This window comes from Vicugna pacos, chromosome 21 (genome assembly GCF_048564905.1).
Source record: "Vicugna pacos chromosome 21, VicPac4, whole genome shotgun sequence".
Taxonomy (NCBI): domain Eukaryota; kingdom Metazoa; phylum Chordata; class Mammalia; order Artiodactyla; family Camelidae; genus Vicugna; species Vicugna pacos.
The window spans coordinates 28,503,781-28,519,513 of record NC_133007.1 but is presented as its reverse complement, the minus strand read 5'-3'; the positions used below and the strand labels follow the sequence as shown (position 1 = coordinate 28,519,513).

General features: G+C 34.8%; 1 protein-coding gene and 1 pseudogene across 4 annotated transcripts in view; both read left to right on the top strand.

The window, feature by feature from the left end:
* Nucleotides 1-15,733, top strand: part of RPRD2 (regulation of nuclear pre-mRNA domain containing 2) — a 74,802-nt gene that overhangs the window by 11,038 nt on the left and 48,031 nt on the right. The window lies entirely within an intron of this gene.
* Nucleotides 14,619-15,120, top strand: LOC140688151 (protein farnesyltransferase/geranylgeranyltransferase type-1 subunit alpha pseudogene; annotated as a pseudogene).

Sequence of the window (15,733 nt, the reverse complement as noted above, 5' to 3'; positions counted from 1 at the left end):
CAAATGTTATTTTATCAACCGTTTAATTATTTTTTAATTTGTGAGATCATAAGTTTGCTTAATTTTTATTTTGCCAAATAAGAACATGAAAATAACTACCATTTATGTTAGCACTACCATCTTATAAACTACCACTTTATATGAAAAATTTGCCTTGATGTCTTTGTCTTTTAGGTATTAACTCAAATATCATCTCCTTAGAGCTTGACCCCTATTGTCCCAGCCAAAGAGCCTATCCCCTTTTACTCCTGCCTGTCATTCTCTTACTGCATCACCCTATTTTGTTTTCTTTATGCCTTTTCTTGGTATAAAATACTACCTTATTTATTTGCTTATTTACAGAGATACATTTCTCCTTGTCACCCCCAAATAGAATATAAGCCCGTCACAACAGGGAATTTGTTTTGTCCACCACTGTATCCTCAGCACCTTGAAGAGGGCGTAGAACATAGAAGGTACTTAGTTAATGACTCTTATACCTGACCCCAGAGCACACTTGGAGAATTGTTGCTATGGAGGTTTTACATAGTTTTGTTTACTTAGGTTTATATATGTAGGGAGATACACAATATTGAATAGTGGTTAATTGGCAAAGAACATGGGCTTTGGATGCCACTAGGCATTATAGTTGCTACCTAACCTCATAAAGCCTTTAAACAGGGGTAATGATAATATGGCCCACCTTATATGACTGTTGGTAGTATTAGAAAAGATAATTCATATGCAGTGCTTTGCAAACCACCTGACATTTAGAAAGCTCAGCAAATGGTAATTATTGTCATCATTAAATGCAATTATGGTATGTATATATTTTATTACACCATGTTTCATGCAGGCCAGTCTGCTTAAGCTTTAAATTCTTCCGGTTAATCCTGCATACTCTAGGTGAAATTTTAAGGCTAATAATCCACAGGAATGAACTGGATTTTTTGAGTTATTTTTATTAATACTAGCGAATGCTCGGAGAACACACTAATTTGAATCTATTTTGAGTATTTCAAGTACCTACTCATATGACAACATCTTGCAGTTCCAGAAATTCACAGAGTTTAAGAATCTTTCATAAGTTTTTTATAGCCATTGTGCTAATTTGAAAATGCATCTCAAAGAAGGGATTTCAGAGGGACATCAGTATGTTTAGTGTTGCTGGATTTTTAAAAATAACCTATGGAAAATGAGGTTTCTAAAATTAGAAGTTAGAATAATAAAGGCCAAATATTAATCATATTTTGTTTTAAATTTTTAAATTTTAAATAAGATTTTTTAAATATTTCATATTGACGCTTTTTGGAATATCAATTTCACTTGTTTTAAAAGTCTTTAAAAATCTGATAATAGAAAAGTGAAGAGCTTTTGAAATCTGTTTATAGGGCATCCTTACACATATATAGTATTTAGAATAAACTAGGTTAAGAATTCATATCTGTCCTCTTATTCATTCTTATCCTCCAATTGCCATGTACAATATATATGTATAAACTGATAAATGTGGATAAGATACAGAGAAAATAAAACAGCAATGAACAAAAATTACACTATGAATTTGTATAACAGCATTTCCCAGACAGTGGTGATGTTTAGTTTAGGATATCACCATCAAAGCTTAGGTACTATGAAATTAAAGTTAAACCTTGTTTTATGTTGTTAGACTTCAGCACCTTTAATGAAGTGCTTCATGAATTTCCGTGAAGAGTGGGGGATAAGATATTCAGTGTTACTCTAAACTTGTTTAACCATGAAATTCCTTTCTTTTCTATCCATCTCACGTGATTGGTGTTCTAAGGAACACACTTTGGGAAGTCTTTTTATGGAAATTTTTCTAGAAAACCCCCCAATTAGGGAGCAGAGAGAACCAATTTATACTTGTGTGTAGTAAGAAAGACTTCATGGAGGAAACAGTTGTTCAGAAAGATGTAAAGCAGGTGAAAGAAGGCATCCCAAATAGAAACGAAGATGTGAAAGAATCAGAAGCACAGAGTGACAGCGAGAGGTACACAAAGCCAAGTGAGGATGGAAAAGACAAAGAAGCAATAAAAGTCATGATTTTTAAGACATAGTATGTTGAAGGTATGTTGAAAACAAAGTAACTACATATAGGCCCAAAAGCTACAATAGATAGTGATTGTAACACTGGACCGAATTTTTTTTTTTTGTAATACTGGTTTCAGTATAATTTTGGGATTTATTCAAAGCTTTTAGAATTCAAAAATTGAAGTAAAATCAGCGAGCCCAGATTTTTAATGCATTTCATATTTTGAAAATTAGGATCATATGTTAAAACAAGTAAAAATGTAAATTTACAAAAATATAAATATTAAACATAGATTATCATTGTAATATAATTATCAGCTACTCCTGGCTTTGCTGTTCCTTTGACTTTGATCTTTTTCCCTGAGGCAGTCTTAACAATTGCGACGTGTGATGTAGCTGATTGGGTTGGACTTTAGTATCTTCTTGCCATATTTAACTCCCCCTACCGGTGCTTTCAGAACCATCTGTGTATGTTCAGTAGTTCAGAATTGTTGAAGTTCTGACTTTTTTCTTGGCCAGCTTGGGAAGGATTGCCCTAATGGAGTCTCAGTCGTTTCCTTTCCCTAGGAGAGATCCTTCATTATGGAGGGTTATTTCCCTCAGGTGGAGACTCCCTATGAGTGGGAGGTGACGGGTAGAGGAGGGTGAGTCAGGGGAGTTTCCTGAGCTGGTTGGTAAATAGTAGTAAATAGGGTAAGGATTTGTGGTGAAATTGAGAGGAATTGGAGTGGGTGATTAGGTAAGAAAGAGATAACCAAGAACAATGAGTGAAATATTTTCGTATTATGCCAATAGAAATATTGTATTTTGTCTTTAAAATAGCACAGTAAATTGTCATATCTGAAGCTGATATTGTAGTTCCTAAAAAGAAATAATAATGTTTGGGGGAATGTTTGGAAGCCATTATTATAATATAACCAAATGACAAACATTTGAATTAGTATAGTGATAATGAAGAAGACAGAAAAGATCTAAGAGGTATTTAGAAAGTATAATTTGACAGAACTTGCTGACCAATTGATTGATGCTGGGGATGAAAGTTAGGGGAAAGCTTATAAGATAGATTCTATTAGATGCTGTCTTGGGTGACAGGGAATTTGGCAGGAAATAGATGATGAAAACAGGCTTGAACACATGGAGCTGCAATGTCTGGAGGACATCTAAGAAAAGTTGTTTAAAAGATAATTAACCATTTACGTAGTACTTTTAATCCTAATATTGGCTAATATTTATTGACATTTATGTATGGGATGTTATCCTAGGAATTTTATTTGTATTATATCATGTAATCTTGAGGAAAACCTTTGAATAGGTAGGTACTATTGTCCCACTGTATAGATAAGAGCAGCTTGCAGGAGTCAGCAGTTGGCATTCGGGACTGGGCTTTGAAACTAGGTCTGACTGACGTACAAAGTATGTTCATAACCACTATATTGTATTTGAGAGGGAGCTTTGGACTAGAGATGTAGACTTGGGAGGTGTAAGCATGCTGGTAGTAGTTAATGAATGAGCCCTTCCGGGGACAGCACTGTAAGTGAGAAGAGAACAGGGCCAGTGAAAGAACTTGGGAAACACCAGAGTTTTAGGGGTTAGCAGAAGGAAGAGTGTCCTAGGTAGAGGAGAGGATCAGAGCAAAGTGACTTCTCAGAAATTAAGGGAAGAGAAAGTTTGCCAGAGGAGTTTCAGAGGAGCGTGGTTCAGAAAAGAGCATGATTACACTGGGCAGAGGGGAAATAGGACAATTTCTGTTTCTGGTGATGTGACAGACTAGATATTTTGCAAGATGCTTCCACTAAAAATATAACTAAGTCCTGCAGAAATTGCAACAAACATAACTTTTAAAAATAAGCTTTTAGAATAGCTTTAGATTTACAGGAAAGTTGCGAAGATAGTATATAGGGTTCTAGTATGTACCCTGCACCCAGTTTCCCCTGTTGTTGACATCTTACATTAGTATAATACATTTGTTACAACTAATGAACCAATGCTAGTACATAATTATTAACTAAAGTCCATACTTTATTTGTGGATTTCCTTAGTTTTTGTCTGATGTCCTTTTCCAGGATCCCATTCAAAATTCCACATTTAGTCATCGTATCTCTTTAGACTTCTTTAGACTTTAGCAGTTCTGAGGAGTACTGATCAGATATTTTGTAGAATGTTCCTCAGTATGGGTTTGTCTGATTTTTTTCCTTGAGTAGCTGGGGTGATGGGTTCTTGGAAAGAACACAGGAAAAGTGCCATTTGCTTCATGTCAAGAGTGTTGTATCACAGTGGCTTATCACTGGTGATGCTTACCTTGATCACCTGGCTGAGGCAGTATTTGTCAGGCTTCTTCACTGTAAAATTACTCTTTTTCCTCCCTTAATCAAACTGTAAACTTGAGAAAGAAGTCTGTGCATAGGACACACTTAAGGAGTGTGGAGTTAATGTTCCACTTCCTCAAGGGGGCAGTATCTTTCTAAATTATTCGGAATTCTGTATAGAAGGTTGCAAGCATAATTTTTAATGCATTACTAGGTGTGCTAAAAAAGTAAGAGAGCTCACTACAGAAGTGAAGAGTCAGCTGAAACAGGAGCGGTGAGCTGTGAGCAAACAGAAAAGGCAAAGTTGCTCTTAAGACAATTGCCCTTATTTACACTAATGGGAAACTAAGCCTTCGGCCCACAGCAAAGTAGAAGAACCCTCTAAGAAAGGTGCTGAATTGGACCCAGGTCAGTACTACCCCAAGTCTGTCAGAGCAACTGCAGATACACTTTGAAAGAAAGCTTTTTCTCATTAGGATCTCTGAGTTCCTACAGATAAAATTCAACAAAAGAGAATCACCAAACACAAGGAAGGAAGTCATTAAGAGTGAGATTTGGTAGCAACAAACGTCTAAAGCCTTAAACTATTGGAATGATAAGGTACAAAATATAAAATAATGGTGTATAAAATCTTTAAATTAATAAAAAATGGAATTGAAAATATAGCAAGAAATGAAACCCTCAGACGTGGTTTTGTAGATTTGTAAAAGAACCAAAGTGAACTGTTAGAGATGAAAAATATAATTGTTGAAATTAAAATCTCAGTGGATGAACTGAAGGATGGATCTAAATTAATTTTCCAGAATGTAGTGCCAAGAGATAAGTTAATAGGAATGATGTAATAGTGAGTTTAACATATGTGTGATTGAAGTCCCAGAAGGAGAGAACAGAGAACAGGCAATATTTGAAGGAATACTGGCTGAGAAATTTGAAGAATTAATGAAAGACATGAATATATAGGAAGTAGAATGTATATGAAAGAGATTAAATAAAAAGAAATTTATGCCCGTACATTTTGTGGTTAAACTGAAGAACACCCTTTTCTAAAAGAAGCCCTTAAAAACAGAGAGAACAGATAGGTAGCTTGCCAAGAAATGACAGACTGGTAGTAACAATGGAAGCCTGGAGACATTGGGATAAAATATTCAAAAGTGCAGAGAGAGAACAACTACCAATCTAGAATTAATTACCCTAGCAAAGCTATTCTTTAAGAACAAGGGCAAAATGAAGTCATTTCCAGAAAGACAAAGCTGGAAACCAAAAGATCTTCACTTTATGACCTTCTAATGGATATATACTTACGGAAGAAAGAAAATAATTTTAAGAGGAAGGGCTGAGAGAGAAAAATGCAGTGTTTGGCAAATAAATTGGTAACCATGAGAGCAAATCTAAGTGAACATTATCTGTATAAAATAATGTTTAATTTGTGGAGTTTAAAAAAAAGTCATAACTGAAATACTAGATAACATTGTAGGCCAAGAAGAGATTGATTTGAAATGAAAATATTCTAAAATCCTTGTATTTTTTTGAAGGACGGGAGATGTTTAAGATATTCTTTGAGACTTTTTTTTATATATATATATTTTTTTTTGTCAAGAGTTTAGCTACTAAATGACTAACGATATAATATATAATTTCCAGCCACCAGAAGGGGTAAAACAGTTTAAAAACAAACTTCCCAAAGAGGTATGAAAGGCGAACAGAGAACCATGACACATAGGAAAAGCAGAGAAAACTTTTTAAAAGTCCAAATATATCAATCATAAATATAATAATCCTATCAGTTAAAAGACAGAGGTGATCAATTTCGATTTAAAAAGAAGTCTAGCTATATAGAGAGACATATTTAAAATGGAAAAATTAAAGGGAGAAGGTAATTACAAATCCAGAACAAAAACATACCACTGCGGTAGCTGATTGAGTAACAAATGAGACTTTAAGACAAAAAACATTAGAGATAAAGAGAGTCCCTAAAATGACAAAATGTTCAGTGTACCGGGAAGATACAACAGTTCTAAATTTATGTACACCCAATAAAATGATATCAATATGTAAAGCATGCATTGGTGTACAGGATTACCTTGTTTTATTGCAGTTTACAGATACTATTTTTTTTTTTTAACAAACTGAAGGTTTGTGGGAACCCTGCATCACGCAGATATATTGGTGCCATTTTTCCAACAGCACTTTTAAATTAAGGTGTGTATATTGTTTATTTTAGACATAATGCTATTGCATACTTAATAGACTACAGCATAGTATAAACATAACTTATATGCACTGGGAAACCAAAAAATTCACGTGACTCACTTTATTTTGATATTTGGAACTTTATTATGGTAGTCTGGAACCGAACTTGTAATATCTGAAGTATTTCTATACTAAAAGGAAAATTTATCAGCTTCATTATCCTAATAAGAAAGTTAAAATATAACTCTTAATTGTTGGTCGTTTAAGCAGATACAAAATTTGTAAAAATATAGAGAATTTGTACTATACCATATCTGATTTAATTGACTCACAGAAAGAGAGAATCCTCTAAAATTAGAAAATATAATGCATTCTTTTTGAACAAACAAGGAATATTTAAACCAATTAATGGTGTGTACTGGTCCCTAATGCAAGATTAATATAATTTCAGATACTCTGTATCATACAGATTCATGTTCTTTAACTGTATAGTACTACTATTAACATAGACATAAGTAAACAAAACAAAAATTTCCCCTTTGGAAATTAAAATGAGCATTTCTGAATAACTGATAGATCAAAGAATAAATCATAGTGGAAATTTAAAAATACATAACACTGAACAGTAGTAAGAATGCTACATCAGAACTAATGACTCATTTTATTGATGCTTACTGTGTGTTTCTCATTTGGAATCCATCAGTGAATACATCAAAATTTCTGACCTTGTGGAGCAATAAATATAATGAAAAATAAATTACCTAGTATGATAGAAAATGATAAAGTCTAATAGGAAAAAAATCAAAAGAGCAGGGTAAAGGGCACTGGAATCAACGGTGGAGATTGGGGGACAGGTTGCAGTATTAAAAGAAGCACTTAAAATAGGCTTCACTGAGAGACTGAGAATTGAGTAAAGACCTGAAGACCTAGCCAGGTGGGTGTCTGGAGAAAGGGGATTCTAGGTAAAGGAAACAGAGTTAAGACCGGAAAGTATGAGTATGTCTGGTATGTTCAAGGAGCAGTGTTCCAGAGCAGTGTGGCTGGAAGACAGTGAGAGCAGATGAGGCTGAAGAGATAACGGAGAGGGCAGAAGTCCTTGGCTTTCACTCATAGTGGAAGGAGTAACCATTGGAGGGTTTCAAGCAAAGAATAACATACTCTCATTTACCTTTTAAAAGAATCCTCCACTGCCATTGACTAAAGGACAAATTGACTAAATAAAGGACAAATAGACAGAGGCAGAGGGACCTATTGTAAGAATAATGTAATAGTCCAGGTGAGAGATGATAGTGGCTTAAACTGCAGTGCCAAGGATTAAGGTAATAAGAAGGAAATGATTTTTGGCTGCATTTTGAAGATTGAACAGATTGCTGACAGTATGAGGAAAAGAGCGGAATTAAAGATAATGTCAAGATTTGTGTCCTAAATGATAGAAAGATGGGGTTGTCATTAACTAAATGATGAAGGCTTTGAGTGGACAAGATTTGGGGGAGATCAAGTGTTTAGTTTTTAACATGTTGAGTTTGAGATGTCTTTTAGATACTTAAGATGTTTTTTAGATACTTCAGTGGAGATGTCATGTTAGACAGATAGGTATATGGCTCTTGAGTTAAGATTAAGAGGTCTGGGCTGGGATGCAGTAAAGCTTTAGTTGAGGGTAATTTATAGTCTAAAACGCCAGAGTGAAAATTAATAAGCTAAGCATCTTTTGTTAAAAAAAAAAAAAGATAACAACAGAGTAGGCCCAAGGAAACTAGAAAGAAGGAAGGAGGAGGTAGAAATAAGAGGAAAGAATAAGTACAGTAAATTTAAAGATAAAATAGAAAAGATCAACAAAGAGAAAACTTGCTTCCTTAAAAAGCCCAATAAAAGATAAACCTTTGTCAGAATTGATCAAGGAAGAAAAAAAGGAAGCATAAATAAACAATAGTAGGAATGGAAAACAGGCATGACTACAGGTAAAGTAGAAATTTAAAAATCACTTGAACAGCTTATGCCAATAAATTTGAACACTCAGATGAAATGGACAAATTCCTTAAAGATATTAATAATCCAAGAAAATTAGAAAGCTTAAATAATTCTGTAAGTACTAACCAGATTGAATTAGTAGTTTATAAAACCTTCCTGTAAAGAAAACATCAGGCCTATGGAATACACATCTTTGGCCAGAGGGCATGAAGTTCTCAGAAGAGCTCAAATATGAATGAAATCATATCAAAAGGTGGCTTGAAAGGGATTTTACTAGCTAACTGTGAGACAGTTTGCACATCAAAAAGGATAATGACAGTAATTAATGAAGAAAAACATCCCTGAGTCCATAGTTACATTCTTTAAAAGAAAAGAGAAAGAGACAAGGGAGGGGCAAGAAGGAAAAGCTCATTATAGAAGAATGTCAGTTCATAAGTTGCACACTTTTTTGATATGTCCAATATTAAATGACATATATACTTTTTAAATAAATTGTCATAGATGAGGACGTGGCCAGACATCTGGCCATTATAGTAGACAGTTCCAAGTATTTGAGATGGAAAGGTAAAAAATGAGGAGGTGGCTATAATGGATTATGTAGTTAAGGAGGGTTATTTTCAAATGAGTCACTTCCATATATTAGGGAGCCATTAACTAGTTTGTTTTTTAAACTACTGTATTATTGTAAAAGTACGTGGTAACTATAAATCAAACAATACATGTGTTACAAAGTGAGAAGTAAATTACCCTTCGCCTTCCTCTCTATGCCCAGTTCCATTATTAATAATTTCTTATGTATTTCTTGTGTACATTAACACTGTTGTGCAACCACCACCATTCATCTGCAGAACATTTTTTCATTTTGCCAAAATGAAATTCTGTACTCATTAAACAGTAACTCCTCATTCCTCCCATCACTCATCCCCTAGCAACCACCTTCTGTCTCTTGTGAATTTGACTACTCTAGGTACCTCATACAAGTGGAATGACACAGTATTGTCCTTTTGTGATTGGTTTATTTTACTTAGCATAACGTCTCTTCATGGTTCATTCATATCACAGCATGTGTCAGAGTTTCTGTCCTTTGTTAAGGCTGAATAATGTTCCATTGTGTGGATGAGATGTATATATGTATATCACATTTTCTTTATCCAGTGTATTCTTAAAAGAAGACTATCTATATCTATATAGATAAATAAATTTTTTAAAATTACAAATACATGTTCAACTTTACATTAGTAATTTTGAAAGCCTTAGAGAAATGGAGAAAATGTCCATGAAAAATACTAACCCTTATTGGCTTAAGAAGTAGGAAACCTGAAAAAGTTGGTTTAGCAGCCACACATGTGATCGTATATGTGTATTTGCTTTTATTAACATGAACTTTGTGGCTGAATATTAGTTTGAAATAATTTTTTATCTTTAGAATTTTAAACAAGGGCTGTTTTTCATATCCAACTGGATGTCCTTGCCATGTTACATCAGATCTCATCAAATTAAAAATAATCTCTGTGACTTATTCAAGAGATTCTAACTATTTAGGATTCAGCCTATATTATAGTTATTTCTCTGTGATGAATAATGCTACTGTGGGTTCTTTTGGACCTGTATCCTGGGGCACATGTTCATGAAAGGAATTGCTGGATTGAAGGGCCACAGCTGTTTGACTTTACAAGTGTATTCTGCTAATTTGTTTCCCATTTAAAACCCCATCAAAACTTTGACATGATCAATAAAATTGGCAAATCTTTAGCCAGACTAAGGGGGAAAAAAGAGGGTGTAAATTACTAATAACAGGAATGAAAAAGGAACAGCAATACAGACCCTGCAGACATTCAACTCCTAGAAGTTTTGTAGTTAGGTTTTAAATTTAGAGTTTATAATTGCATTTTGAGTTAATTTTTAAAATGGTGTGAGTTGTGGTTCAAGTTTTATTTTTTTAGTGGATGTCTAACTGTTCCAATGCCGTTTATTGAAAAGACTGCCCTTTCTTCATTTCTCTATTGAATTTCCTGTGCACCTTTGTCAAAAATCAATTAACCGTATGAGATTGTTTCTGAACTCTGTCTTGTCACATTGATCGTGTGTCTGTCCTTTTGCTAATAGTTCATTGCCTTGGTTACTGCATCTTATTTTGAGATCAGGTAGTGTGAATCCTCCAACAGAATTTTCAAAATTTTTTTGGCTCTTCTGAGTCTTTTGTCTTTCCATTTAAATTTTAGAATCAGCTTGTTGATTTTTCCAAAAATCATTGACTGTAATTGTATTGAATCTAGTGATCAGTGTTGAACAATTGATCTGCTATATACAGTCTTCCCCTGGGGTACCTCACTCTTTGTATTTAAGACTTCTTAATCAGGTTATGTGATTCCTTTTTATTTCTAATAAGGAAATTGTTATTTGCTAACAGTGGGCACTGAATTTTGTCAAGAGTTTTTCTGTAAATATAGTGAATAATGTTTATAGATTTTCTAAGGTAAAGCCACCCTTGAATTCTTGGGATAAATAAAATACCGTCTTTATATACTAATGCTGCTTCTTGCATTTTTGTGACCCACAGATCATGGGTCCATATAATCTCAAGAAAGGAATTTTCCCAGCATAGTTAAAACACAAGTCTAATTATTGATTGTGAGAAGCAAAATAAGCACTTGAAGTATTTAAACATTCATTTATTTTGGTAGCTCACAGTGAATCAGGATCAAAGAAGATCTGTTGGACTAGTAGTTTCTAGATGTGGGCCAATCAATTCGAGAAAATAAAATCTAAAGGTGTTGAAATAGGATTGTTCATATTGCCAGTTAAGAGCATTGAAATTGTTACTTTCATTTCATAAAGATATTTTAATTACCAGAAAAGTAGAAAGATGATGATAAGGAACAGCCTTTTAACTTGGATATATTTTGCTTTAGGAAAAAATAAGCTATGTACTTATTTTTCTCATTTCTCTGCAAACCGTGGAAATTTCATCATAGGCCACAGCCAGAATTTGGGAATTACTACACTGGGCCATACTATACTGCTTCTTGGAAATTTTTCTATACTTACTAGATAGATGGAGAAAAAACTCAGGGCATAGTACCTAACTGTGACAACTGATTGGCTGACATATATTATAATAGTTTTATGGAAATTAGTTCTTCTATAAGTTTTTGGTGAATATATAATTTTACAACTCCTGATTTCACCTATGCATTGTAGGTGGTGATGGCATTGTTATTGAAGTATCATATGATACCCTGGTTAATACATTGCTTTCTCACAAGTTACCCTTTCCTACTCTACCTATTAGAGAAATATAAAGTGTGTAGAGTAAGGTAGATTATTGTGAATATAGTTCATACTGTATAGTGTTGAACAGTATGAACTTGTTGTTTATGTGCGTGTGTCCTTTTGACATCATTCTTTCGGCACTTTTTTGCTTTCTCTTACAAGGTGTTCTAAGCTCTTATACTTTCCTGGCCTGGAATCAGCCATTGCTCCAAGAAGCCCTGGTTCCTCTTAGAAGCTAAGATCTAAGTATTAGGTACCTAGCATATTATTACTTCTAGGCCTCTTCAGTGGAGAGATTTAGGAAGTAGTTGGTATTTATACACGCACACATACACATTTATTCACTGCATGTTTTCTGTATGTAACTATGAATTCATACCAAGACTTCCAGTTACAATCCAGCACCACAGGGTTTATTCTAACCTTCTTTCTTTCAGCATTTTTAACTTCCTAAATCTGCATATATTTCAAAGGTAGCATTAATGATATCTGTATTGTGAGGCTGGAGATCGAGTGTGAAAGAGAGAGGAGTCAAGGATGGCTCAAGATTTTTGGCTGAACACTGCACCAGAAGAAATGCCATTTAGTGAGATAGGGAAGACTGTAGAGGGAGACAGATAAGAGGAGGAGCTCAGAATGCCACATGTTGACCTTGGCTGTGTATTAGACATCCGAGAGGGATGTTGGGTAGGCAGTTGGATATTTGAGTTTGCAGTTCAGACAGGTCCAGGCTAAAATAAAAATTACTTCAAGACAACCAGTTAAACTTTTTGGGCAAAAATGATTGTATTTCTTTAATAATCTGTTATGGAAGCAGCAAATATGTATTATAGAAAATTAGAATACAGGCATGCAAAGGGGAAAAATAGTGATCAGTACTATTAAAGCTTAATTCCATAACCTTTCTGATCTCTTTCTCAGATTTTTTTTTTCTGACATGAGATCATTCTGTAACTGGTTTTTTTTTTTCCAGTTAATGATTTCTTTGTTTCCACTTCAGTAAATTTTCATTTCATCTGACCCCAGACCACATTCACATTTCTTCAGTTGATCAAAAATTTCATTTACAGCTGGTTAGTCCAAACCAATATCCAATCCAGTTCAGGGATAGAAATTAATTACAGCAGATTGCGATGTCCCGTGAGTCTCTTAATCTCTGCAGTACATTTTATGCCATTGATTTGTTGATAAGACTGGGCCAGTTGTCCTGCGTAATATCTTACCTGGATTTGTCTGATTCCTCCTTGCAGTGTTATTAGCTCTTTTTATTTGTAACAATAAAATTATTTCCTGCTTTTTCTAAAACATTCTATGTGAAAGCTTTTCATGCCTTATTAGCCATAGAATAAAGGCTGAAACTTTCTAGTTCGTTATTCAGGTCCCACCAGAATTTGTCATCTTTGCCTATTCTCCAACTATTCTTCCACCCAGACCTTCCTGGTCAATTAGAAATAGAAATAAGTAGTACTTAAGAATGTAGACTCTGGAGCCAAGCGGTCTGTATTTCAATCCCAGCCTCACCACTTACTTGCTGTGACTTTGGACAGTTTACTTCATTCTGTCTCTTAAATACCAGAGATAACAGTACTAACCTAATAGGGCTGTTGGAAGAATACCAGTCAATATTTTTATCATTTTTAGAATACTACCTAGCAAATCAAAGTGCTATAGAAGTATTTTAAAAATAAATTTAAAATTCTAGCCTAGATTTTTCCCTTCTCCAAAACAAAAGACACTCATTGCACAGTCCTGTTCAGTCCCTTTGCTCATGACTTTTCTCACAGAGTGCTCATCCCCTTCCCTCTTGCCTATGAAAATTTAACTTTTTCATCAAACATTTAACTAATTTAATTGAGCACCTATCAGACACAGAACACCTGTCAGATAATGTCATTGAGGACATGGCAGTAAACAAGACAGAATCCCAGCCTTCGGGTAGCTTATGCTCTAGTGGAGGATGCAGGCAAGTGCACCACTACAGTATGGTAAGTGTTATGACAGGGGTTTTAAGTTTAGGGAGCACTAAAGGCATAGTCTTGCAGAGTCAGTGGAAGCTTCATGGAAGATATGATGGATAAGCTGAGACTTGAAGAAAGAGAATTAGCCTATTGATGTGGGTGGCAAGGGAAGAAGGTGGGGCTTGGAGATAAAAACAAAATGTGGCTCTATAAACTGGAGCTTTAAGGAAGAGAGTCTAAACAGGTAAGCAAGAACTAGGTTATGGAGAGTTTGAAAGATATTTAAAATGGGCCTTCTCAAATTCTCCTGCCGTAAGGCATCTTCCCACTACCTAAGCCAATTTCTCTCATTCCTCCTTATTATTTTTTTTTGAGGTTAGCCAATTTATTAAGAACCAATGTAAAGATAGTCTAAAGGTCAGAATTTAATAGACTATATATCAAAGGAAAAGTCTGCTTTTCCCCAGAGTTCTTTTATAATTCTTCATTGTTCTGCAAATTGCCTGTTTGTTGTGGTGATGGTGGTGGTTAACTTAAGTGTAGTCAGTATACAGTGTTGCATCCTCCTGAATTCCTGCAGTGCTCTGAGTAGAGTGGAGACTTTGCACAGGGGAGAAGTGGTAATAAAATAGTTTGGGGTGATCTGTTTTTGGAAGAAGTAGAGATGGGGTAGAGGGGGGTCAGAATCTGACATCAAATAAATGAAAATTTTTGGACTTTTTCCTATGGGTGAGTAGAATAGGATGGGTTATCATAGAAAAGGAAAATTCTGTGTGAGAGAGAGAACAAGGTTTCTGGGAACTGTGAGTAATTCATTAAAGGTGAAACTGTGAATTTGAAGGGGAAGGAGTAAGACTGGAAGGGAGAGGCTGTGCAGGTTACTCAGTAATTTAAACTTTGGGTTAATGAGCTGCAGTATGTAGACCAGCTTCTCATGAGGATGTGAGAAATTGTCTGAAGCCAAAGATACTTTATAATTTCTAACACCACTAGCTACAATGATCATGCTATACTGGGGAGAAAAGTCCAGTACTCTCTGGAAATGTTCAAACTAGTACCACATAATGAAAGTGCATGTAACTATTTGAAAGGGATCTTTGCAGGATCATGGTCTTTACGAATATCCCAATCTGTTATCAGTTACTTGATTTACAACCAGGTCACAGTCCCCCCCCCCCCAACTAATTGCCTATCTTGTGGATATCTTTGAAGACATGCTGAAAAACCAATGTGAGAAGGAAGACATTCTCAATAAACCGAGTTACGTGAAGTCCTAGCTAAAGAAAAGGACACTGTAAGAAAGCAATATTGGAGATATATTGGAAGATCCCTTCACAGCAAACAGCACAGAAAGAGACCCACCTCCAAATGTACTGCTTTTTAACACGGACTAAATGTGATGTTCCTTGGGTGCTGGTGCTGTTCAGACTAGTTCTGGGTAATTTGATTGTTTTTAAGCAAAGTAATTCGGGGGAAGGAAGAAGAAACAGTTGCATAAAGGAACTTTTGTAATGTTATCAACATTTACTCTAATCCCTTAGCATCAACTCCTCCCTAAATGATTTGTGTCAGGATTTGCAGCATTATTGATTGCAGGTAACTTGTATTAAGGGATATGAGGTAACTTAAATTTTGGTTCAGAAAGCAGGGAATGCAGTTGTTACATTAGAGCTGCTATGCCACACTCCAGTATCTTGCTATCACTGTAACCATCTGATGCCAAAAGAAAGGTTTTGTAATAAAATTATAGATACAGCCTAAAAAATAAAAATAAATACAATTTTTTAAAAAAGACTGGGAGGGAAGGTAAGATCCAGAATATAAATGGAGACTAAGGTGTTTGGACATTTTCTAGTAAGCAGTTGGAAATCCTTGACAGCTTTGATACAAGAAATAACTGGGTAGTGTTTCCATATTAGAAGATGAATTTAGCAACAATGTAGAGAATAAATTTGAGAAGACCAAGTCCAGAAGCAAGATAACCAGCTAGGGGAGGGTGTTGTAGTA